We start from the raw sequence: 27,509 nt of genomic DNA on the forward strand, positions 1-27,509 counted from the left end.
GGAACTCAACCAGCAGGAAATTATTGGCTTGTCTGGGAGGGTTTCTGCTGGCTTAGCTCTCCAGCTTTCCGAGCCAGCTGCCTGCAGGGGGAGGGCAGGTGCCTCGGGGGAGGGTGGGATCCCAGATCCAGCGAGTTAAAGTTTATGGGGGCACCCCACATCTCTGCCACCTGCAGAGACCCCTTCTTTCACCATCCTCCCTTCCCCCTGCAGGGATGCAACAAAATGTTTTGCACACCAGGGCTGAGCATTTTGCTTCCATGCAGAACAGGCACCAGAAAGGCATTTTTGGCTGCAATACCTATCATTTTCTACCCACAAAGCCAAAATTTCCAGAGTAGCTCTAATCCAAAGACAAACATCTCCCATAATATTGTTTTGGCTTGTGACTTGGTACCAGCTCTAAGAAACCCTGTTCTAGAGGGGAACGAGGTGAATTCCTGCTGTGGGAAGCAGGCCAAGAAAGGAGGGCAGATATATAACCATGGGGGCTGGGGACACTTGAAGGAAATAGCGATGGTCGATAGATATTGATCCCCTCCTTCAGTGTGCTCAGCTGCTGCAGGCTGGAGACGAAAAGCCTGTTGTTCCTCCTGGGAAGGTGCAGGAGGTGTGCTGTGCTCAGCAGCCCCAGGAGCAGATGGCCTTGATTTTTGTGCACAGATGAGGCTGACCCACAGTGGGAAGAGGGGATGCTCCCACTCTGCACGGCCACCAAATCATGCTTTCTGATGAAATCCAGCAGCATAAACCAATGCAGCATGACCCAGGCCTCCTGGCATCCGTGGGGCATGTGTCACTTGATCTTGGAGGCCAAACTGTGGTGGTAATGGTGAGGTCTGCTGTGTTTAGCTTTGCTCTGCTGGTAAATCTGCTAAAGGCTTGTAGCTAGTGGCTCTGCCCTACCTAGTGAGGTACCTACACCTTTGGGATCTTCCTGCAGAACCCACAGCCTCGGGGATTTCCTGCAGAGCCCACAAGCTTGGGGGTTTCCTGCAGAAAACAGGTGGAAGAAGAGAGGGGACTTGTTAGTGTTAGGTCAGAGGTTGGACTCGATGATCTTGGAGGTCTCTTCCAGCCTAGATTATTCTGTGATTCTGTATGATGGAGTGGGTGATGTAGATGAGGAGGCTCAGCTTGCTGGAGGACAAGCCCTCAGATCTTATCCAAAAGACCTTTCAGAGCAGGTAGGGGAGGACTGGGCCTCTGCTAGAGGCCATTTTGGTCCCCCGGATCTCAGGACACAAGGTGACTGCCTGAGCAAAACATCCTCAGTTATTCACTCCTGCCTTGACGTGGCTGCCGTGCCATCTTCGGACTGGGAATCTGGAAATGCCGGTTCCCCTGCTGGCTCTGACCTGGCCTGTGGTGCACTTCAGGTGAGTCACTTCACTTCTCCCTGCCTCCCTTTCCCCTCACTGCTTTGTCTTCCTGGCTGAGCCCCTGAGCTCTTTGCTTGCTGCTGGTGCTGCCTCCTGTGTCTTTGATCAGCAAGTAGCACAACGGGCCACCAAAACCCACCATGACCCCCAGTGCCCAATTTGAGATGCCAATCATGATGATTTATCTCAGATAGTCTTCACCAGAAGGGCTTTCATATCAAACACCCAAGATTCTTAATTCCCTGGAAATGTAATTTCTGTCCCCCAAAAACATCTCAATGTTCAGCTTCATCCTTACACAATGTGAGAAAGCCAACCTGGGAACAGGCATACCTGAGTGTCTTCACCAAATAACAAAATCTGACAAAAGGTGACAGGTCTCAGGAAAAGATTTCAACATTTTTTGACATAAATAATAGCCTTTGGATCTAAAACCTAAAAATTTACAAACAATGACTTGAAAGTTGGGGCAGGGAGAGAGCAAGCTGTTTGCTTAGACTTGGTGAAAAATAGGAGAATGTCACTAAAAGTCATGGTTTTGAACAACAGTTGTGGTTTGACAGAATCCCATATTTCATTAAGAAATATCTCTTGGTTGCAAGACATCGGTTGACCAGCTCTGTCCCTCCCTGAATCCTAACGAGATGCTTAGTGCTGTGCGAAAGCAGGGAGAGAAACCGAGCCTGTTGTGAGCAACTTCCAACTGCGCGGCCCATCTCATCTCTAACGTTTGATTTCTCTGCTCTGAAACATATATTTTGAGAAATGGAGGCAAAGCCTGGAAGCAAAATTGCCCAATGTGTGACTTTCTGACATATAATCAATTGTCTGCTCACTGACTACAGACAAGCTGTGTTAATATGTCCGTGAAGTCCTTCAATTTATCAGGCGGGGCAGCAACGTCTCTGAACCCAGTGCTGGCTGGCAATAATAGAGGGGAACAAAGTAACCGAATACAGCCACTCTTTCCCAAAGTAACTTATCATTCAGTCTGTATTCATGGATTAGGCTCTGCTGTGTTTTTCAGCCCCTGGCTAGCTCGTGAACTGTGTGCTGGATTTTAATGAAGATGTGCAAAGAACAGAGTTTGGGTAGGGAGAAAGTTAAGCAGTGTGTGGTGATGAGGTGAGCCTAGACAATATATTTTGGTGGAAATTTTGGAAGAACCACCCAGTAGAACCTAATGGCTCAAGTCTTTTTGTTTCTGGGAGATGGATGGGTAACTGAATCCTCCAAAAACCTTTAGCTGTTTTATCCTGTGGGTAGCTGTGGCACAGGCAACACCCAGCTTTAAAGGTGCATCAAGCTCTGCCCATCGCCTGTGGAAGGGGATCCCACCACTGGGAAACCCAGCACATTTGGGACCAGGAGCCTCAGGGAGTGTGAATGAGCAATCCCAGGCTGGCAGGGAATACGAACTGACCTAGTCTTTTGTTCTTCTGATACTGCTCTGATGTTGGGTATTTCTGGAAGCTCCTTCAAATGTGACCCTCGTCCTGCTCAGCCTGCTGTGTTATCCATCATCTTTTGGCAGTACAGCAAGTACAACAGGTTTTCTCTCTTATGCCCAGAGTTTGTATCTCTTTGTTTTTCACAACACCCCTCATCTTGATGGAAAACATTTTTCAAGAGCACTGACATAGCTCAGATCCTAAATGCCATCTGGCAGCAGGAGTTGGGAGCCTGCACATTATTTCAGGTAGAATTCAGAGGGAATTGGTTACATCAGGGCCCTGCTCAGAAAGGCTGAACATCCCGTCAGTCCTGTGGCTGCTCTAGACCTTCACAGGGGATGAAGCAATGGCAGGCAGGTAGTGCACCTAGTGCCACCATTTGTGGTTTAGGATCTACAAGGGGAAGAAAGTCCATGTTATTTATTCCCATCATCTTTTCTGCACTTAGAGAATCTTTTTGCACAAGGTACTGGAGAGTCAGTTCCTAATGTACATCCCAGAAGCATCCCTCCCAAAGTAAAAAAGAAATAAAGTGCCAGACTGTTTTGATATAAATTTTCCATTCATAGTTTCTTCCAATTGGACAGCTAACTTTTCAAGACTTTTAAAAATATGTGTTTTCAGTGGTCTCTACTAAATATATATGAACTTTTGTACCTGCTGTTTTTAACCAAATTTGAGAGGAGGAGAGGTGTCCCACTGATTCCTTCTAAATGTTTAGAGAAAAAGAAATACTGAAAATTGATTTCCTACCTGGTTGATGCTAAGGAATCCACATGGGTGAGACTCCTAATACATGCCCCAATGCTCGCCTCTTCAAACACATATCTTTCAAGCTTCCTTCCCTCTCCTACACCAAAATCCTGGGACATGGAGATAGAAAGCCAGGATTCGTCCATTTCTGCTTCCTGCCAAACCTGCAGGGAATATCTCACTAACACTTGGGATTTTGGAAACTAAAAATGAGCTGAAGGCTCAAAGCCCTGTTGCACATCAAAATACCAGAGCGCTTTGGTGCTGCTCAGTCCTTCTCATTACACTGGTTAACTTGAATTAGCTCGTTCGAGAATGATGCCTTTTATCTGGTTGTCACATGCATGCCTAATGTGAGCAACAGCAAAAAGAATAGCAGGAGAATAAAGGCCTTTGATGGGGATTTATGAAGGTCACATGTCTTAATTTCACAGGGGTGGGATTCAGAGGACCTAAGTGTGCTGGGCAGGCACAGAGACCTGGAAAAAACTCAGCAAGTAAGGGGAGAAGAGGCAGTTCCTTGGGGGAGATAAGAAGGGGTTGGATGCACCATCACTAAATAATCTTTTCCCTTCAGGACCACAATCTGTAGGTCTCTCCTTTAGATCCATGATCTAAAGGTCTCTCCTTAAAGCATCAAACTGGCTGGGAACTGGAGAGGGCATGGACAAGCCTAAGGTCTATCTGTCACTACCAAGGTTTGGTGTCACAGGTGCCTTGATGAGACATTGTGGGTGCTCCTTCACTGGCTGGTTCCTGTGTGCTGGGTTAGCAAAGAGCTTTGGGATGCACAGACACGGAGCATCCATTCAACCCATGATGAAAGTCTTCAAACACAAACTAGATGAGCATTTCCTTGCACAGTTCAGTCCTGTGGGTTCTGTTCAGTGGAGATGGTGCAACAATGAAAACCCCAGAGCCCCCAGAGAGAAGCAGCCCTTACACCCCACTGCTAAATAAATCGAGTATCTCTTCCTAGGGGGTGGCATGGGAGATGGGACAGCCAACACTTCTGCCTGGCCTGGAAACATGGTGGCCTAAGTGCAGCTTGGGATCTGGCCATGGCTGCTGCTTTAAGGAGAGATGAGTAACGATCTGATTCCTGCTGATAATATGTCACTGCAGATGCCAAACGCCTTTGGTTTAAAGCAGGGAGCTACTTGCTGGCTCCAGAAGCTCCTTTGCACCACCTGATGTGTAAGGAGACCCCCTTTTTCTTCCTCTCCATCTCCCTTCCTTTGGTCCTGCTCCTTGCTACCCACCTTGTGGAGGTCACAGACAGAAACATTTCCTCCAGGACAGTCTCCCATCGGACCCTTGCCAGGTCTGAACAAGCTCTAATAAATACCAGGTGTTTCCAATGAAGGAGGAAAGTGCCAGCAGTAAGTGATGGCAAATGCGCTTGAACAACATTGGGGCAGGCACCAGACAGCAGAGGGATTTGGGGACTTTGTTCTCAGACATCCTCCTTCCCATCCCTCTGTCTTGTTCCCCTTATTTCCACAGAAAGCTGTGCTCCTTCCCAGCAGTGCAGGAGGCTCAAAGCAAAGCTGTGATTTTCCTATTCTCTCCCAAATGAAGGACTGCGGTGCACACACACACATCCTTACAGCAAAGAGCGTCCTATTGAAGGCTGCTTGGCACCAGCCTTAAAGCAATTTAGCAATCTGCCATCTTAAACCATCTAATGACAACTCTTCAAGCAATTGGAAAATTGTGGCCTTCGGTAGACTCTCCAGCTGAGCAGGAGCCGGTGTGTGTCTCCTCTGCTTTCAGCAGGGCTTGGCACTCGCGATGAAAGTCAGGCTGCTCTCCGTGCACTTGGCATGGCATTAATGCAGAAGCAGGATGCAAAGGGTGGGTTGAAGAAGTTCCAAGGCAGTGTCTATACTATTAAATAAAATGGGCCGGGGCTTGCTCCCTGGCACAGGCAGAGGCTGGCAGAGCTTGCATGCCAACGCATAACCTTTCTCTTCTTCAGGATGGGGCAGCTGCATCCAAACCACCCATTGGGGTCACGTTTTTGGCTCAGACATCAGCCTGCACTGGGGCTTGGAGCAAACTCAATGGCCAGAGCTTGGCCAGAGACCGTGCTCCCAATGCCTGGCTGATCACAGAACATGTTGGGCACATTCCCCAGTTTACTGATGGCTTTTGGGTGTCCCCATGCTGGCTACCATGTCTGTAGTTTGGGTCCCCACCGCTCTGCTGAAGGAGTGGCAAAGCAATGTATGGGTCAGCACCTACTAACTTCTGCTGTACAACGTGTTTAAAGGGTTCACCTGGGGTTATACAGGGGGATACACAAATGCCATCCAGCCCCATCACTGGAATAAAAAGCTCTGACATTCTCCTTGATACTGGTGGGGAAATGGGACCTGGAGGGACCCAACACCTCCTGGGGGAGCTGGAGGAAGGTAACATAAGGAGCTGCACACTTCTGCTGTGCTAAGCTCTGTCTGGGGAGAGATGTGGTGGGTGAGGCTGGGCTTATCTCACCTCTAATGAAGCTGTCAATGAAGCAGCAATCAGACTACACACACTTCCAAAAAGCAGACTAAATCTGGCTGAAGAGATTATGTTTTTTGACACATTCAAACCTGACTGGGAAGCTGACAGCATTCTTGCCTGAGGGAAGAAAAAAAATGGATAAAAGACACAGTCTATCATGTATAGGGCCAGGGCAACATGTTAGGGGATGGGAAGAGACAAGCAGTGTGGGGGCGAGGCTGCACCCCATAGTTCTGAGAAATGCTTGGGCAGACCCCTGCGGACCCCTTCCTACGTTGCTTTTTTTTTTTTTTTTTTTTTTTTTTTTTTTTTTTTTTGTACGTGGGACACCCAGATGCAGGCTGCAGACACGCTGGGCAGCATCACAGCTACCCTAAGGGCAGAGAAAACTCACAGCCCCTTGTTCACATCTGGTTCTCCCATCACACCACATCCCCAGTACAAACTTTGGGACTTTTGTCAGACCACAGCACGTGGGAGCAGCCTTCCCTGTAACTCATTGCTGTGATGGGAAGGGTAGGGGAGATGAAGCCACCTCATGGGGCCATGTGCCAGCGTCTGCACTGCCAAAGGATGCTGTGACAGAGGACGAGACAGTGCCATTTCCATGGGACAGATGTTCTCAGACAGCTGTGGGACTCTGCTGGGGGACGCAGCATCTCTTGCTGCCACCTTACCCCCTCTCTGCATGGGGCTGAGCAGCCAGCATTGAACCTAGGGAGCCTTTTGGCTCCAGGTCTGCCTGCCATGGCTTGGACTCTCTGAGGAAAACCAGCAAATTCTCTGATGTTGGAGCCAAACGATCCTGCAATTTGGGAAGCGGTTCGATTGCGTGGCCTCACTTGAGTGTTATCAGCCCAGCCAGCTCCAGGAGTGAGCTGAAACTGGAGCTGAGCCCAGGCCAGTGAGTCCAGCGTGGGCTGAACGTGCATCTCTGCAACACTCACGGCTCGGGCTTTTATCTGTATTCCTTTATAGCTTATCGTGTTTGCACTAGGGCTCCGCAGATAACAATCTATTAACAGTAAAGTGAATTAGATCACTGCCTGGTTATTTCACTCAGCCGAGGCCAAACTGCTCTTGTCCATTCAGGAAATTTGTGCTCCTTTATTCTCTCTGTGCACGAAGGCATGTCACTCTAATTACCTCCCGTCTCATTCAGCCCGAGCGACTCCGAAACGTTTGCGAGGCAGGAGGGGAGCTCTAACCTCATTAGAGCGTGTTATCGTAAGAGATCAGACACTGGCAGGGGTTTGTTGTGATGAGCTGCTCGCAGATGTTTTCTTCTGAAACTACAAAAGGGGAAGAGGGCTCCGAAGCCGGTGTCACACGGCCTGGAAATAACCCTCTCCAGTAGCAGAGATGGGGAGCAGGTGTGCAGGGTCACATCCTGCCCTTTGCTTGGTCTGCAAGGGATGGGACAAGGATGGTGGGGGAGAGTTTAGGGACACAGCACCCTTAAAATAGTCCATTCCCTGATAAACCTCAACTCCAGGAGAATGTTTTTTGAATGCACACGTGAATATGTGTCATTGTGAATGCGACAGCAGCAGGCACAATGGGTTTGGGGTGAGGGAGCCTGGCACAATCCCTTTCCTGGTCCCTCTGGGGTCTCTAATCCAGAGATGCTTAACTTTTTTATTGTTTTCTCCAGTTGTTGTGAACTATTAACCAAATTAATTAAAATCAATCTATTTTTGGTTGCACATGTACATTTTCCATTGAAAGATCTGTTTTGTTCAGAGTACGGAGAGGCAGTTTGCAGAGGCTGGGCAGCAAAACCACCTTCCAGCGGGATGGACCATGTGTGGGAACCACGTGAGCTGGCTGTGATGGAGAGGGCTGTCCCTCAAATCCCTGCCCAGACCTCAGGAAAGGTGTGTGGTCATGGCTGGCCATGCTGATGGAGGGTTGGGACCAGCTGCTCACAGCAAACAAGTGCACCTCTGCCACAACACCCCCATGCCTGTGCATCTTCTTGCTGGCAGACAGGTCCTAAGCATTTATGAAACGCCACTGAGCGGCTTCCCGGTAAATCTAAATCTCTTCATTTGTGTCAGAATAAACTTTGACGATCCCTTTTATTATTAGCTTTTGGAGAGAAGCTGAAGCATTAATGTTTAATAAAGCCAGTGCCCATAAGCAGCTCACTGCTGCTGTGTGTGCCAGGCCATCTGGCAAAGGCACAAATCCCACCCTGCTAAGAGTGCCCAGGCAGATTCTGGCAATTTATTGATGAAAGAAATTTAATGGGAGGTTAATTTAAGTCACCAGCACAGAAATGTGCCCAGGCAAGATAGCTTCCAAGCAAAGGGGTTAATAAAGAGTCACTTCAAGCATGGTCTTCCTCTCTATCCTAGCACAGCAATTTTGTCTCACATTATTGGAGAGAGCCACCTTCCAGTTTTGCTCCCAGGGGATGCATTTATTACAGATGTGGGGATGGCAGCAGGGGATACACATCCCATGGATACACATCTCCACGCTTGGAGACATTTTTCTTGGTGGGACCACGCCAGCCTGAGCTCCTGCAAAGAGAAATGTTACCTTCTCGCTGCTTCAGCAGCTTTTTATCTTAATGTTCATTTCGACCCCTTCTCTGTGGGCACGTGGCTGCACCTAAGGCAAGCAAAGTCAGGATGCCAAGCACATCACTCACTCCCTTCCCCGTGCCCGTTCAGGGTTGTGGGATGTGGTTTCACCCTCGGTGAATGCTGACTTGAAACAATGAAGGCCATGATCCAAAGCCCTCTGAAATCAAAAGGAGGTTTGGTGTTTTTTTTTTTTTTTTTTTCCTGCCTTTGACTTCTGCTTCCTTGGATTACACCAATATGCAGCAATTTCCAGCAGGTGAGAGCTGATCCGCGTTGGGCAGTAGCCAGACAGCCGAGCCCAGCATCTACATGCAGGCATGCTTTAGCGATGCCTTCCAACAGATTTGGCCTCAAACCACTCATCTCCTGACCATGGTCCAAGCTGAGGTCTTGGCTCTAACCAGCCCCAAAAAATTAAAAAAAAAAAAAGGTAATAAAGCATAGACCAGGATAAACCCACCCAGCAGCTGCTGTGCTTCTGTGCACAAACCTTCCTGTTCTCCAGATGTCTGCAGGAGACATCAATGTAAAATCATAGGCAACCTTCTGCCTGAACTGGGTCCTTACTGGTGAAGGCCCTGTCCACTCCCATCTGCAGTTCTCTCTCTTGGAGCCCCCCTGGGCCAACTCCTGACCTTCAGTTGTTGCAGCTGTAATTTGGAGCCAGTAAAGAGACTTGTTTAATAATCAGGCAGTGATCTCAAGCATGGCTTGAGGAGTTTCCTAGCACATTGGAGGCAGGGAGGCCTAGCTTTCAGCTCTCCCATGAGGCCACGAGGGCCAGGAAAGTAGAGGTCTGGCTTTCCTTTTTCCTCTTTCCTCTGTTTCCTTCATTTTCATGTCAGACTTTTCCACTGGATACTTTTCTTCTTAGCTTAAGTAAAATCTCAGCTGCTGGGAAGACAGCTTCTTGTACCATAGACCTAGCTGCCCCAGAGACAGCCCTAGGACGAGGGGTGGTGGGACTTGAGCTGGGCCAAATGTGCAAATGTTGACTCCTAATCCCAAGCAGGGATCATCCAACTGATGCAGTGTGTGGAAATCTGAAGGGCTTGTCCTCCATGATAGCTCTGTGACTGCTGGCACCATGGCACTAACAGCTAGCAGCAGCCCAGGGGAGCCCCGTGCATCCCTGGCCTCTGCAGCAGAGCAGAGTTTGGGGCAGAAGGGAAAAGTTTGTGCATGCAGACATGCACGCAGACACTGACTGTGAGAGGAGAGGGACTTTGAGATGGGAAAACGGAAAAGTCTGCTCTGATGGACACATCAAAGTCCACAAATGGACGAGGGAGCATCCCCAGAGGCAAGACAAAAGGTGACTTGTGCAGCAGTGGAGTCGCTCAGTCTGTCCCCTTGCCCTCAGCCGCCGCTCTGGCTGGCGAAGATGTTGCAAAACCATCTTCCCGTCTGAGGCTCTGGCTTCACATCAGCCCAGCACATGTCCAGGACGGCTTCCAGAAATGCAGAGCCAAGCAACGCCTGTGAACACAGAGCCTGAAAGGAGCTGATCTGCTCCCAAACCCTTCGATGGCAGAACAGGCAGAAGCCTGCTTAGCCCAGGGGAGCCAAGCAAAACCCGGGGGCAGTGAAGGCATGTACCTTGTACAGTTGTGGAGTGATTTATTGAAAGCTTAACGAAGGAATTGCCAGGCTTGCTTTGTTTCCATGGTACCATAAAAAATGGATGGGAAGTGACTGGGCTGTCTTGTAGCTTGAATGTTTCATTGGCATGTCGCGGAAACCTCCGGAGGATGCCTGGAGGGCATGAGAACTGGCTGATGGAATGTGCTAGTTTGTTAATTTAATGGGATACAGCGTTTTCCCTTAACGCTGCACATGCAAATCAGGTCAGCACACCTCCCTCATGCTCGCAGCGGAGGGATTCCAGTTTTGTGGGGTGTCCCAGAGGATGCTGATGTGCCCCAGTCCCCATCCCAGCACCAGGCTGGATTGTGGACTCCAAAGAATTTAGTGGGTAATGAGCAGAAGCATCTGTGTGGTGTGAAAGCCAGTCTGAACAACACGACAGTATGCAAGGCAGTACCAGCTCTGCTGAGTGGAAGAGAATAGATCAATACACACATTGATAGGAGTATAAAAAAGTGCAGGTAGTATGTGGTTCATCGGGGACTTTATCAGTGAATTGTGCCAGACCATTAAGGAAAAAGCTTACCAGATTTATCTGGGATTAGTAAACTTACTGCAGTAGTTTTAAGACCAAACTACAGAACATGAGTCTCCTAAAGACCACAGAATGTTTTTACAAATCCCAAAGAAAGGATCTCAGTCTTTGATAACTGCATATATGATTTCAACATCCTGTCTACAAATCTTTATTCTTTTGATTCCCATTAAATTACCTCAATGTTTCCAAAAGGAGATTGATGAATCTCACATAAATATTGTGTGAGTGCTTGTACATGTGTGTGCCTGCATATGTGTGTGCATGCATGCAATCTAAAGCCCAATATTTTGGCCCCATCCATCACTAGAGATGAGTCCAATCTTTTCACCAAGCTGAATGACTCAAGTCCCACATTGGGAAGGATTCAGCCCTGCAACAGACACAGGCTCTTCAGAGGATAGACATAATCCAAAATTAATTGAACTCGGTGGAGCTCTGCTCATTTAAACCAGCCAAAGACATTTGAACCAGCTGACTTGTCCCATCCCTTGTCCCTGCTGCAGCCAGAAAGGGATCCCAGCTGTAGCTTTGCTCTGAAATACCCACAACATCTGGACCCGGTGTCCTCCAGAATTTATCAGTTCACACTTCCTGAGACATATTCAGCCATCCTGCAAAGCTGCATCATGACCCAGGCCTGGGCTTCGTGTCAGCAGCACTAATATTTAATGGGATCCCCAACGCCCATGAGGATGTGCTTCGGCTGCTTTGTGGGGAAAGGATCCAGTGGATCCAACCTGGGAGCATCTTTCACCTTGCTCTGTTCTCCACCACATGCAAACGCATCTTGTGTGTGGGTGGCTGGGCTGGCCCAGCTCCAGCTACGATGCACAGCCAGCTGGGTTAATTTTCTGGTGTCTGATGGCTTTGTGCTCAGCTTCCTCCCTCCCTATCTTGTGCTTTCCCTGAGCACACAGTTTGGTTTCAGGCTCCTTGCCCTGCACAAGAGCTCTGCTGCCTCACCAGCCAAGGAAAAGGTGAGAAATTGCCATCAAGCTGCAGAGGTGAGATCTTATGGAACTTTTTATAAAATATTTATATATATATATATTTATATATATTTTGAAGGGAGGAAGGAAATTACCAATTTCCACTGAAAACTTGCTGCTGTGTTCAACTCCCCTTGAAATCAGAGCTTTGTTCTCAACCACACTACGGTGCAGGCCTTGAGGATCCTAGAAGAAAAGATTTGTGCTCTGAGGATCCCAGAAAAAAAATGTTGTCCTTTGAGAGGAGCTCCACCAACCTTCCCCGTGTCACCTCACCTGCTCCCAGTGTGAGCCAGGAAGACAAACATGAAGCGAGAACCTTTTCTAGAAAAAATATAAGCAAAAAAAACGGAACAACTGCCACAAAAATCTGACTGAAGCTCATTCCCAAACAATTCGGTGCCAGCTGCTCAGCAGGAAGGCGGATCCAAATGGACAGTTGCAGCAGTCGTGTCTGATCTCTTGCGCAGAGGCGGCCAGAGGCTGCTCAGTGCCAAGTCCTGCGTCGCTACCAATAGCCCGCAGATAAATGGGACTCCACTCCTGGAAGGCCAACCGATCTTAATTTAATGACTAGGTGATGAAGAGCACACCACGCCTCTTTCTAATCAGCGATTAAGTCCTTTTGGTGCTGATTTACTTCGTCTGACTTCCATCGCATGTTTCCCTGTGGCTACGTCTATATTACAGCAGATAGCTGCGGGCTTGAGTCTGCAGAGCTGAGCGGCTCTGTCATTTCTGGGGCATTTCCAAGCCGGCTAAAACAGGATGTGTAAAAGCCCAGGCTGAACTGCAAGTGCACATCCAGACCGCACAGCACCCACTCAGACTTGAACCAAGTGCCCGAACCTTTTTGGAGTTCTTCCAACACTTGCCCTGCTCGGGGATGGTGTTTTAAATAAGAGAGGCTATGTCACAGCCTGCCTAGGGAAGTGGGTTTTTGATATGCATGGTCTCTCTATCCTGGAACAGAGTGTAACTACCACCATGCAGATTTCAAATAGCCTTGGTAGCCACCGTGCTGTGACTCCAGACTCAAACAGGTTGTAAAACCTGCCCAAGAAATAAGAGAAGTTAGACCTGTACTTTGTTCCAGCTACTGCTCCCTGAGATGATTTGTGCAGAGCTTCTTTACCTGTTTGTTTTTGTTATGTTCTCATGCACAGAGTGGGGAGGGAAGTGCAAACCTATTGAAGTCACTGCTACGAGAGCTCTTTCAGCAGTGTGACTGTAGCACGATTGTATCGCAGCTCTGTGGCACTCCGTCTGCAGGATGCTTCAGTACAGCCATGGAGACAGATGGCTAGTGCCAAGTGAAAAATCCACTTGCATCAAACACTACCCAGCAAGCGCTCATCAGGATCCTGTGCAAAGCATGGCTAATCTGCACCTGCAAATCCCTAAGTGTGTCTCCCATCAGGTGTTCTCACCCCTGTCCCTGGAGTGACAGCAAATCCAGACTTATTTTTCCACATTCGCTTCTACTCCAGAGGTTTAGAGAGGATGCACAGCATCCTGCAGCTACCAGTCCCATAATGTGTCCAGTTCAGCATCCTCCCCGACACACGGCACTGACCTCTGCTGTGTGATGGATACCAGATGAGGAGAATTAACCATTCCTCTGTTCTTATTTAGTTAGGAAGCAGTAACCTTTCAGTGCTCCCTGATGTACCAGATATGTCAGAGCTTCCCACTTTGACTTCAAAGGAATGTCACAGGGATAGGAAGCGCAGAACCAGCAGCGAAGCAATTAGTGATACGATCTGGTGGAGCCGTTCCCCTGTTCTACTTCCTAATGCCACTTAGTGTGTATCCATTAATGTTAAACCACGTGTTAAAAGAGATAGGACGCTGAGAAATGAAGTCCTTCCTAGAAAAAAACTGAACACCACTCTGTGATGGATTCACGGTGAAGTCAGGAAGAAGAACAGGAAGCAGCACCAGGAATGGATTTAAAGCATGCACTGGGGAACATTTTCCTCTTGCACGGATATTTTCCATGCAAGCTGGTTTATCTGAGTTGAAATACAAGAGAATCAAAGTCTCTGCCTGAAATCCTGCCCTTGCTATGCAGTACGACACGGGCGATTGGCAATATAAATGTAAGTGGTTCCACGAGCAGTGGGAAAAATAAACCCTGGCTTCCCTTAGCTGCATTTGACTATAATAACCACAGTTCTTCTGGGGCAAGAGATAGTCTGTGCACCAATTCATTACTCGTGCTGACGGGCCAGACAGTTCAGCATACTAATTGTCCAGCTGGCCCCTGCCAAAGGGTTCAGCTTGCTTTTCTCTTGTTTACTGGTAATCCATTACTCTGCTAGTCCAGGGTCTGAGCAGCCAACACCTGAATGTGGTACACTCTGCTGATGGGGATGATATACAGAGGATTTATGTTGCAAAAGTTCAGTTTCTAAGCCCTCATAAGATCCCAGTCTGCCAGGCTCTTGCTTTACACCAAGGACATGTTCTCCTTTCACTGCGAGTAGGAGCATTTTAGGGCACTGTCTCCAAAAGATTTCAACTGGCACCTCCACAGGCTAAAATGTGCATGAAGAGGGTAGGCACCCAGCTGAGCTACCTTACCACTATCCCATCAGTTTGGCATTGCAGATAGCCAAACGACCTACAGGAATATTATGTGTGCAGGAATGCCCAGGAAGTTGAGGTAGTTGTCCTGTCTTTGAAATCTGGCCTTGATTTTGGGAATTGCTTTGGTGTTGGTGCGTCTGGGGAAACATTGCTTCCCATATAATGCGAGGAAGAAGGAACGATGGGTGGTGGGCTGGTCCTGGACAGCAAGTTCACCCATGTGTCTTCTTCACGTGCCTAAACTGTCCATGGGGAGCAAGAGAGATTTAGCACAGCCACATCCAGGCAGATTCAGCCCTTTTATGCCCTGTGATGATCCGAGCTCCTCTACTCTAGCAATGTGGGAAAACTGGCAGCCTGCTTGCACTGTCCACTGCTCTCTGCTATTTACTGCTCCTGTGTTTAAAGGGTTTACAGACTTACAGCAGACAAGGAAAAAAAATCAGCCAGCAAACAAGTGCAGAGGGTGAACATAACCAGCCCAATAAACCACCTTGGTGCTGCCCCGAGCAGAGGGCTGGATGCTGATCCATGGAGCCCTCCTATTTCTGTGCAACAGAACTGCCTCAGGTGTCTGCTTGCAGAAACAGTGGCAAAAGGGTTATCACCCTCCCTCCTTCAGCTTTTCAGAACTGAGTGCTCCAGGGCAGGACCTGCCAGGTTGTGTGTGCTACAGCTCAAAGGATGCTGGAGCTTTGCTGCTCCTAATGCGTCAGCTGCTGCATTAGCATGGGCTGGATTGGGTTTTTCTCCATCCTTTCCATGCAGGAAACCCTGAATTTGACATTGAATAAACAGACATCAATAACATAGTGAGCACAGGGATGGTTCCTTAACGCTGCCTGATGGGCAGATGCTGCAGGCATCGTGTCTTACTCTCAGTGGGAGCAGAGGGACCCCATAGTGGAGGCATCCTGACCTCATAGTGGAGGCATCCTGACCCCATAGTGGGGGCATCCTGACCCTATAGTGGGGGCATCCTGACCTCATTCACTTCCCTGCTCTGGGGCTAAGGGGAAGAAGAGGCAGTGGGGTGGAGGGGGAGATGAAGGGAAAATGTGCACAGCCACATCTCTGCAAAGCAGAGGAGCTGGGGACCATGTCAGCTTGCAGGCAGGGGAAAAAAATTAAAAAAAAAAAAAAAAAAAAAAAGGAAGGAAAGAAGGAGCAAGGGAAGAAATGGAGGAAGATTTCTTCCAGGAACAAAACCTGTAAGTGAGAAAGGTGAATTTCCCCTGAAGTCTTTTTTTTTGCCAGCATGCTCGTTCCCCTTTTTGTGCAGGTGTTTAGTGAGTCTCATGGCTCACACAACAGATTTAGGCTCATGGCTCTTTTCAGCTCCCTTCTTCTTTCTCCCTAAAGTGCCCTCCGTGCTCAGCTTTTCATTCCTTGCGTCTCCGGCTCTAATTATCTTTTCTCTCCTGCTGCTTCTGATGAATTGCTCTGGTTTTTCATATCTTTGGGGCCCCGCTGCTTCTTGGGGAGCTAGGCTGGAGAGTTGTATTTCTCATCCCTCTCAGTCATTACGAAAGACAATTGTCTCAGATGAGGACATTCATTAAACTGATTTGGGAAGCTTGGGCTGTCTTCACTGTGTGCGTTTGCATTAGTGTGGAGAAAATAATTGAAATGCACAGGAAGTGTAGGCTGGAATAATAAGAAAAGCTGGTCCTAACCTTAGGAAATTTGGGGGCAGGGTAACCATTTAATTTTTAATAGGTGTCCCCATCACTGCAGTTGTAAAAGAGATTTGAGCGCTTTCTTCCTCATCTCCAGGGTCTTTTCATATCAGAGTATATCGGAGAAACAGGTGATGAGACCTTGCATGTTCCCCCAGATCCTGAGTTTGCCATAGGGCCCTGACAATTACCAAATCAATAATGCAGATATGGAAGGGTGCTTTCTGAATTTGGACCTCTTTAAGCTTCTCAGGTCCCAGCTTCTCTCCACAGCCAAACAAAATCAGAAAAATGTTTTCAACATAGAAGCTGAGATGAACCTGGTTCCAGAAGGTGGGAATTTATGGGAGAAAAATATGGAGAGTACAAAACACACAGAGATTATGGTGCCAGGAGTGGCTTTTTATTCTGCTGGTGGAATAGGCAATAAATCCCAGAGATACACCCTGCAGTGAGCGGGCACAAGAATGGGATGGTTTCAGCAGGGGGGTTGGGAGCCACAAAATCTCAGTTCCATCCTCAGCTCTGCCACAACCTCTCTGAGCAAGCCACCTCCTCTCTATTGCCTAGCCCCAGAAGAAGTCTGTCAATGCTTTTATTTTCTGCCTTCTTCATGCAATGATCTCAAAAAACCCTGGGGCAGGGATTGTTTTTGTGGCAGCCCCAAATGAGGCTCTGAATGGGACTGGAGCCACTACCAGGAGATGGGAAAACTGGGATTAACCTGAGGTCTCTTCTCCCTCAGAGGTGAAATGGCCACAGCTTGCACAAGGCAACAGGAGGCTTGCAAGGCTCAGGTGAAGCAGGGCACAATTTGTCTGGCCTGAGGCCACGCTAATGTGTCTAATTGGGTTTGCTCTCCTGTCCGCGGGTATGCAGCCCTGTGGACATGTGTCTAGCAGAAGAACCAGGTTTGCTTCAAGGCTCTGCAAATAAACTCTGCCTTGGGCTGAGTTTCAGACTTACATGGAGATACAAAGCCAGGGAAGTCAGGGATATCTTTTAAACATTCATGAGTGGTTGAAGACATCCAGGAAAAGGGCAGTGCTGGCAAGGACCTCCCCAGTTCCTACAGCCTCCCTCCTGCTGTGGATTCTGGAGGGGTTTCCATCAGCATTGCAGCCTCTCTCATTGCAGGAGCCTCACACCAGATCCCAGGGGTGGGCAGGAGCTCGGGGTTCAGGCTGCCATCCTTGCTCATCCACGGAGACATCGGCAGTGGTGTCTGGGGCTCAGCTCTTCCTAAAGGGGACATCTCCAGTGGGGCAGATGCCCTGTAAATGTCAGCCACAGGAACCCACCAGCAGGCAGAGAGGAGGGGTTTTAGGTAAGTAAAGCACAACAGGCACAGAACCGAGAGAGAAAATGTGGGTGTAAGTGTGCGTGTGTGTGAGTTTGTGCATGTGCACGTGTGTGCCAGTGTGGGTGTAAGACACAGACAGACTGAGAATGGCTGGGGAGCAGGAGGGGATGATTTAGTGCCGCTCTCAAGGTATGTCCTGTACTTGCCTCCTCTCCAAGGTCTTGGCACCAGCACATTTCTCTGCAGAGGAGCCAGAGGTGCGCTCCTCCAATGCGATACTCTATCAAACAGGAAAGCCATTTACTTTCTGCTGGCTCTGCAGATTTTCAGCGCCTGCAACTGCAGACCTAAAAGTTTATCTTACCGGAGGAATTTATATGGGGCTGTGAGATGGGCTGGTGTTATATGGCTCTAAGTAGTTACATGAAGCCTCTGTGGGCTAATAAAATGGTATTAATTGTATTGCTAAGGTTGCATTTTAAACATTAAATTATGGATGGCTTGATAGCATCGTGAAAGCCAGCATCTTGACATGACCTAACCATTATCTATGGAAATGGCTAAAATGCCTTTTTACAGTGTGCTCTGGTTGATTTAACTCTTTGAGGTGACGCTGCACAGTAAATTATTTCCCCAGGCAGAGGGAGAGCAGCAAGGGCTTCTCCTTTCTCCTTCCTCTTCAGCATCCCTGCTCCATTCCTGCACAGTTCCTGAGCTGCCTTTACCCTCCCCAGCGTGCTTTAGCCCAGAAATAGCAAGTGAGGGAACAAGCCTGGGTCAAATCCCACTCCCCACTTTGTCCTCTGTGTGTCTGGTAGTGCAACCAAAGGACACATAGGCACGGGAGGGCAGCAGCAGGAGAGGGGCACGAGGGCAGCTCGAGGCAGGGCTCTGGGTGCTGCCCACCCTGCCCAGCCCCACAAGGAAACCAGCAGGGGGATGCCCCGGCCCCTGTTAATCTAATTAGAGGGTCAGCCCTAAAGGGCAATTATAAGCACACAGCCAGTACCAACAACAATTGTCCTCTCCCTGTTTTAGGGGCAGGGCTGGGGATTTTGGGGGCTGGGAGCAACGAGCCTTTGCAGCTGAGGAGGAAGCAGAGACAAATGCTAATTTAGTTGTTTTGCTTTATTTATTTATTTATTTTTAAAGGGATTGATGGATTCAGCATGCATAATCACCGGAGATGTCTCAACTAGCTGAGGAGACATCCCTGCTGTGCTGGGCGAGTCCCCCCATCCCCGCTGACCCCCTCCCCTGGTCTTTTCCCATGTGTTGCCGTGCCAGGAGAGGCACAGCATCCCCGCGGGCTCTGCGGTGGGAGCCTGGCTGGTGGCACGCTCCCAGCACAGCAGGGGGGCCCCGTCCCACACCCCCGGCTGTGCAAGGTACAGCTGGGCTGCGTGGGACCCCAGAGCACCCGGCGTCCCACGCCTGGTGTGTGACACCTGTCAGCTCCGTGTTGTCCAAGCTGCAGCTCTGCAGTGTCCCCCCAGCCTGTTCCTGGTCCTGGAGCTGCTCACAGCCCCAGCTGGAGAGCAGAGCCCCGGGGAATTTTAGGAGAAGCCCTTGGGTCACCCCTGGAGTGATGCTTTTATGTTGAGGGAGACATTAAATACAGAGGAGAGGAGAATTGGTCCTACTGACACTGTCCCCTCTGGTCCCTGGGCACAGCGGGGTCTCTGCCAGGATCGAGAGCCCCATCACCCACTTGGTTTCACCCCATAAGCCATGGGGTCTGTCTCCTGCCCCAACACCTTCCCCTCAAGGAAAGCATCCGTGGACACAGAAATGAAATGCACAGCTCATGCAGCGCACGCGTCCCCAGTCTGCAGCAGCAGCACCGTGAAAACCACAGCCGTGGCCTTTCTGAATCAGACAAAATACATCAAGGACTGATACCTGTGGTGTGGTGACCTTGAATTTTATACTAATAAAGCTACATGATGGTGGGTTTTGTTGTTGTTGTTGTTTTGTTTTGTTTTGTTTTTAAGTAAAAAAATCATTTCATAGGCTGCTGTCCCCTGGCAGCGTTTTGACATTAGAGACCCATCACACCTCTTGTATTATGGAGTGCTAATTTATCTTAGAAGCCAGTAGCAGCTGCTCATGTTACAAGTGGGAATTTCTTCCCTTTGTTTTGCTGGATGTTGCTCTCCTGAATTTCGGTTCAAGGGTTGATTTAAGTGGATCTGCATTACAGACTGAGCAGATATTTCCAGTGAGTGAAGTGACTAAATGTGGCATGTTAATGTCTTTGGTGGATCAAGCTCACCAGGCAGTTCTGGACACCTTAATGAGCCCTGCTTTGTAGAGCTTAAAATCTGAAGGCTGGATTTACCCGCTACAAAGTGAGCCCAATGGAGTTACACAGATGCAAAATATGGATGAGGAGCTCACCACATTTCTCTTCCTCGTGGAAGCCAAGCTGTTGCATGAATTGGCCCAGAAGAGAAGACCCCCAAATAGAGAAGACCCCCTAAGAGCCCATAAAGTCAACAATCATAATCACAGAATGACTGAGGATGGCAGGACCCCTGGAAGTCTCCTGGTCCAAACTCCTGCTCATAGGTGTACAGGGCCACCCAGAGCAGGTTGCACAGGTCCATGTCCAGGTGGATTTTGGAGATCTCCAAAGTGGGAGACTCCTCAATAGGAGCTTGAATATGAGAAGGAAAAAAGGGCCAGGAAACTCTGCCACAGATGCCCAGAGGACAATTTATGGGAAGTGCTTGGTAGTAATGTTTAAAACAGATTTAAAAGTTTGAGGGCTGAGATTTTCTGGGAAGTGTTTTTTTTCTTGGGACGTAAAGGAGCTATCCAGGTACTGGTGGGATGGGAGAAGACAACTGCATATATAGGAAGACACTTAAGGTGTGTCCTTAAGGCAGCTTTACTATCCTACATGGCTTACAAAGACGGTTTAAGATCAAAGCTGCTCTCCTTTCTGAATAAAACCACAGATCCTTCATTCAACCTGGAATCTTCTGTTGGGTGTCTGGGACTGATAACCCCTTGGTAAACAGGCACAAGGGCTGTAGGTTTGGGGCTCTCAATGCCCCGTTTGACACCATGAGGATGCCCTCTCCAGGACACTGCTTTGGAGGGCCAGCCCATGGTCTGTGTGCTCCATGCAGAGGCTGCCAGACTGGCGCTGCTTTGGGGCGAGCCAGCTGGCCTTCGTGTTTGGGCAACCGGTGCATGACTGAAGCCTGGCCTGTGCCCAGGCTCTGCTGGTCTGCACAGGCTGGATACGTGGAGGCAAGCCAGCTGGCTTCAGGAACACCAGAGAGATGCAGCCCGAAGACGCTGAGTCCCTCCTTGACCAGCATTTCGGTAGGGAGCATGGACCAGCTCCTCCAAGGGTAAAGGGGGCTTCTTGCCCTGCTCCTGCTGTTGCATCCCTAAGAGATGAAAGGCAAACCTCTGACAAAAAATGTGGTGTGATACAACCTGAGTTTTTCTAAGGAGCCTTGGAGTCTGTTCCATGCTGAGAGGGGGCTGCTGCAACCCTACATGAACCTTAACACCAAAACTACACTTGCATGAAGCAGTGAGGAGTGGAACCACCTCCTCACCCAGCTTTCTTCCCTGGTTCCCAGGATGGTGGAGTTGGCCTCCTCCTCTTTACAGCAGCAGCCTCCTCATGTACCCAAGGCCTGTTCTCCCTCCTGGTTTCCTTGTTCTTCTCCAGATTACCAGGACATGGACACATGCAAAGCCCTGGCTCTGTGGCAGTGGCCTCCATCTTGCTTTGACAGAAACTTTCAGTCTTCAGAAAAAGTTGGGATTTCCTCTTAACTTCTGCTTTTTCTGTGCAGGCCTTCTGTGACTTGTTCAGGATCCCCAGCAGATATCCACCAAGGCCATGCCCTCTCCAGCTGGCTTTTGGAGAGTGCTGGTGGTCCATTGGTCACTTCCCTCAGCAGGTTCTGTTGCTTGGCTTTCTTGGAACAACCAGTTTGTGTCTTTTTATGACCAGTTCCCTCAAAATCTCTTCACACAGTGGCTTGTAGTGCCATTATGAAGTGTTGGTGTGGGTGTAAATCTCTATGACTACTTGCGTTGTGCCTGCATGTATTACTACATGGCTAGTGACAAGAAGAGGAGAGGGCTCCCGTCGATGGATGACCACCTAAAGACCTAGGAGGTTGGTTTGGAGCAGCATCTGAGAGTTCACGTGCTTCTCTGAAGCTTAGCCAAACCCCTTTGGCCTGGAAACTGAGCTGGGAAATATAATGAGATTAGGCTGTCGAGTGAGATTTATGGCTCATCCTTCTTCCAGCTGGGTCAAAAATATCACGAGTGCAACCTCTCCGAAAGCACTCTGCTCCAACAAAATCATTGAGGGACGCAGGCAGGAAGGACAGGTGGGGTTTCCTCTCAAGCCAACAGATGATCATAGTCTGGGGGAAGTTCAGCTTGTGCTCTGAGCCCATTTGCAGGTGGGGCCACCTGCACGTTGATTGCACACCCTGGGGATGGGACTCACCCTGACCCCAGTGATGAAGGGAATGCTTTGGAGAGCTGTGCTTCTGGGGGATGAGGCTCTAGTCCTGCTGCTTGCCCACATTATTCACAGTCCTGGTTCACAACCTCCTTATACAAACCAGATTTTGCCCCCATTCTCCAAGGGCTTTCCTTGCTCCTTCAGCCTCTGTGTGGCCTTGGATAAAGTGGTGGTGCAATGTGGGGATTATCCACTGCTGAGGCTGCCAAAATCCTGCCATTTTAAAGCTGTTTAAGCCAACCCCTGGCTCCTCCAGACTGTTATGAGCTAGGGCTCCATCGTGTGAACAGCAAGGCTACCAAAGAGAAGAAGAAAGCTGTTTCTACCAGGCAGTCAGTGTCAGGGGGCTGGGGAAAGCCATCTCAGCCAGTCCCTCTGGTGCTGGAAAAGGGCATGGATCCATGTTCTAGGCCTTCTCAGACTGCAAAGCAGGGCGCTTTTTGTGTCAAGACACAGTCTCTGTCACTGTGAATCAAATCAAACATCAGGAATTGTGAGGAAGCAGAGAACAAAGCAGAAAATGCCATTATACCACTATAAATGTCTCTGGTGCATCCACACAGGCTCACAGGATAATCCAGGTTGGATGAGACTATAGGATGCCATCAGCAGCAGTCTGTCCCACTTCAGTCCCCAAAGCCAAAAGAAATGCGAGTGGGAAAGATGCAAGGAAAGGTAACAAGGGTGACTGAAGGTCTTGAAGGAGAAATTCTCTGGTATGGAAAACAAATAACCAAGGAGAGATAAAAATAAAGAACCTAAGAATGTCCCGAGGGACAACCAACTGCTCATCTTGAATAATAGAAGAATTCTATCAAAAAAACATTAAAAAGCTACATCCTCCCACTGTCCTGCTGAGTGCAGCCACACCACCCTGAGGCATGCTATGACTGACCATGAAGCTCAGGGTGTGCAATCAAGCTCAGGTGAAGAGGATGCTGTGGGCTCACCATGGCTTTCACACAGGGTTGCTATTTTAATCCCTGTGTCGGAGACTTTTAAGAAAAGTGCCGCTGGATAATTGTACAAGTGAAGCTAATATTTTCAAATGCTGGAAGCTGCTATAGATCAACAGTAGCAGCCTGTGGATATACCTGAGAAATTCAGTCTCATTTTTTCCCAGACGTCCCCAGAACCAAGTCCTCATCACTCTTCAGATTTATTTAAGTTCATAGCGCCCTGAGCACAAGTAACAGTGAAGGCTGCTTTCTTGATAATTTCTATCTTGTAGGTTGGATTTGCTGGTGTACAATGAGATGCAAACCCCCAAAGCAGCCTCTCCCGGGGGTGGTTCTGGCCTAATGGGGACTCTTTAGTGGTAAAAGAGGAACTCAGGGTTGTCTCCTTTGTCCAGGAGCTTATTCTTAGGACTGGTGGAGGTCTAACATTGAGGTCCAACTTGATTCAGACACATGCTGACATGAAGAATGTCTACAAGCTGCATTTCCTGAAGAAAGCTAACTAGAAACCTTTCAGATCACACAAACTCTTCTTTTGGGCTTTGCAAGCACTTTCCCTGTCCCATTAACTGGATAGCATGAGCTGCTCATCACCTGCTCTCCTTGTCAGTGCAAGTGCTATCATGACTTATAGAGCAATGGTTTATAGCCACAACAGCATCTAAATTACTGATCATTCACTTTTATAGTGTGCTGTGGAAGGAGGAAGCTTTTCTCCTTAAAAACAATCATTTCTCTTAATAAGTGCACTACGCAGTGGAGGAGGCTGAGGAGCATCCATCCTGCTGCAGGATGTGCTCATGCCAGGGTCACCCCAGTTTTGGTGGCTGAGGCATGAAGGTATAAAATGTCTCCATCACATGGGTTTGTGCAGTCTTTCCTTTAAGCCTTCAGCAGGGAGACAGATGTGAGACAAGATGGTCCTTTTCTTGGCTAGTCTGTTTTCTGGACATGTTTTGCCCAACTTTTTTTTTTTTTCTTTTTCTTTTTCTTTTCTTTTTTCTTTCCTACTTTTAATTTACTAAAGCAAAACAGCCAAGCTTATATGGACTGATTTTTTATTTTTTATTTTTCCTGAATGAAGCACCCCATAAACTCAAAACAGTCTGATTCAAACTAATTTTATTTTTATTTTTTTTTCCAGGAAATGCTTTTGATTTTTCAGCTTTTAACTTCACAATATATTTTGCTTCTGGATTTCTTAACAGGATTTTTCCAAGCAGTGCCCAAAATCAAAAGCACTTCTTTCATCTCCCAGCAGCGTTTTTGAAATTCTTAATTCACAGAAAATCTCCCAAGTTTTGGCTTTCACGGCATGAATAAAGGAAGCATTTTGAAGTTTTGAAACTGCCACCGGCCGGCGAAATTGGGAGGCTGAGCAGCTGCAGCAATGGAGAGCCTCTTCAGCAGCTGTGAGCAGGAGCTGTAAGTCAGCTCTGCACTCATTTGCCATCACGCAATAATATCCTTTGTCATTTAAAGGGATTTTTATCATTTTTGTGTCTTGCACATTGTCCTCATCTGGGTGCAGGGAAGCTGGTGGCCAGACCAAGCCACTTGCAGGTGCTGGGCTGTCTGTGCTCACCCTTTCTCTGCACACATGGAGATGTTGGTGACCACAGCAAAAAGTCCCTTGGCCCAAAGGGTCCCTGTGCACCTGGGGCCCTTTGTGAGCCCAATGGAGCAGTCAGGGAAACTGCTGTAACAGAGGGACTGCATCGTTTTATCTAGAGGGGGAAACATCCATGTCCCCTTTGTTCTTTCATCTTTTCCTACCCCTCTCTCTCTCCGTATATTTACTTTACTTCCTTATTTTCCTTATTTTTCACCCTCTCTTTCTCTTTCCTCCTCTTTCTCTTCCTCTTCCTTTTTCATTTTTCCCTCTTCCTTTTTCATTTTTCCCTCTTCCTTTTTCATTTTTCCCTCTTCCTCTTCCCTTTTCATTTTTTCCCCTTCCCTTTCCCTTTCCCTTTCCCTTTCCCTTTCCCTTTCCCTTTCCCTTTCCCTTTCCCTTTCCCTTTCCCTTTCCCTTTCCCTTTCCCTTTCCCTTTCCCTTTCCCTTTCCCTTTCCCTTTCCCTTTCCCTTTCCCTTTCCTCTTTCTCTTTTCTTTTTTTTCTCTTTCTCTCTTTCTTTCCCTTCTTTCTCTTCCTTTCTCTCACTCCTTTTCTCCCTCCTCCCTACCCCCCACCTCTCTTTGTCCTTCCTCCCTCTCACCCCAGGGTCCCCTTTGTCTGCACTCCCCAAATCCCTCTCTGGGACCCTGCTGCTTTCCCAGCCATCCCCAAGACATCACAGATCTTTACACCAGTTCCCCTGGGCTGGCAGCGTCTCAGAGCTCGTTTGAGAGCATCCAGGTTGCTCTAATTGAGGATTCCCCCCCCCACCACCATGCCTTGGTCCCTGTGGGAGCACGAGGGGAACAGCAATGTGAGAGGGAAAAAAATTATCCTGGGCAGTGAACCACTGCTCTGGTTTGCATCTTGCTGGGAAAAGACGTCAGGGCGCATTGCTCTGGGGCCATCCTCACCCTGCCTGCCCCTTTCCTGCCCTCCCCTGCACATCCACCCCGCTCCCCATGTTCAGGGCATGGGGGTGCTTTGGACTCGAGAGGTGCAGACAGAAATCCGCACCCTCCTGCAGTGGCTCGGAAGGCGGCTGGTGGACTAATTTAATATAGCTTGGTCTCAGCTCTTTTAATTATGTCTTTATAGTCTTTTAATTAGCCAGAATCCTACTAATTTAAACCACTCTTGTTCAGAGAGACTTCTGCTTAGCAGCTGTTCTCACTGTGAGCTTTCTCTGGGTTAGGAAGAGGAGCCTGGGATGTTTGCTGCTCCCCTTCAGGCTGTTTTTCTTATTTTGCCGCATCAGCAAAAGGTTGCAGAACAGAAATGGTTCCTCTGAGATAGAGGAACGTGACTTACAAATAATTATTTTTGTCTGGAACCTGTTTACAGGGTTCAGACAATAAAGAAAACCAAGGCTGTGGCACTTCCCATTGCATATGATACAACTCTAGTTTTCCTTCAAATGAGGCAGAGATTTGCAACTTGGAGGACCAAGCTGTCCAGATCATCTGAAAGACAGCCTAACGAGGATCCTGGCAGCCAGGCTATCTTCTAGAGAAAAATGTTGGAAAGAGGGCTTCAGGCATTGGCTATTTCATGCCCTTTGCATGCCAGACTACCACCTGCAAACCAGACCCCTGTGAGGTGCTGCCCAGTCTAGAGCAAAAAGGGTTTCCCTGGTGAACAGAGCAAATGAAGACACCATCCCTGAGGTCCTCAGGGGACACACAAGTTTCTTCAGCTCCACTTCCCAAGAGAGCTCACCTCCGAGAGGTGACAATGAACCCTCTATGTCATTGAGATCCAGGAAATAAATAAATAAATAAATATATATATATAAGACTTGCAATAAATGTACCTTTCTGTACCTATATCACCAGCTGGTGCTCCCAGCAGTGGTGAGAAGTACAGGGCTTGGCTGGTTCTGGGTTTTGAGCAGTGCCTGCCACCTTCCCATGACTCAGCTCCATGCTCAACCAACACAGGGTGTTGTCCAGCTGCAGATATTAACAGGAAAAAAAAAAAAAGTAAAAAAAAAGAAAAAAGAAAAAAAAAAAGAAAGAAGAAAGGCTGTGTGTGCAACAGCTGTGAGGGATTATCGGTGTATATTGTGCTGTCCTGCACTGCAAGAATAAAGCATGCTTTAAAGTTTAGGGTAGGAATTATTGATTGTGTTTAATTGCTCATGTCCTATTCCAGACAAGGGATGCAGCGTGCCAGGGTTAATACAAACACATGATCCCTGCTAAAAAAAGGCATGCCATCAAAGTGCAAGGCAGGAGGCTGCAAGTGGGAGCCAGCCTGGTTTTCCTCTTTAATAATTCCTCCAAAGCATTAGGTTTTGAAAGCAAACAGTGAGGATGGTCCGGGGAATTGAAATCCATCACAGCAAGGAGGGCAGACAGCCCTGCTCCTGCTGCAAGTCAGGAGGGAGGTGGGAAGAAAAGGGAGAGCTGAGAGGGAAAACCGTCCCCGTCGTGTGGCTCATTATCATGACTCTTCTGGTTGCTGCCTAAGTTTATAATCCAGGCTCCGTGGTACTGTAAGAGCTCATTAATTTGGAGTCTGCATTGGTGAGTCAAATGCAATTAAGAATAATCAAAGAAATGTCATCGCAAAATACACTTCATGGATTTCTTTTCAAAGCTATAGTATCACTATAATTATTTGTGGTATAAATTCATAGCACTTCTGCAAACAGACTGTGGTCATCTCTGCAGAAAGACAAAGCCTTTGTAGTAGGAAAGCTGGCTCCAAACATGGCCACAAGTGCTCGGTGGGTTGCTGCCAGTGTTTTATGACTGGAGGTGGTTTAGCAAAGTGCAGATAAGGAGCAGGCTGTGTTTTGCACACGAGGAAAATGACTGACCTGGAACATACTGGTGTGGACATCAACCTGGCATAGGACAGCTCTAAACTGGGGATCGTTGGAAGACAACTCAATGGATGAGCCACTTGATACGTATTCTTGTACCTTGCCCAAAGCAGCCCCTACCTGTCACCCTAGTGATGGGGTATTCACCTGTGGA

This window comes from Aythya marila (genome assembly GCF_965140915.1).
Source record: "Aythya marila genome assembly, chromosome: 2".
NCBI classification, from domain to species: Eukaryota; Metazoa; Chordata; class Aves; order Anseriformes; family Anatidae; genus Aythya; species Aythya marila.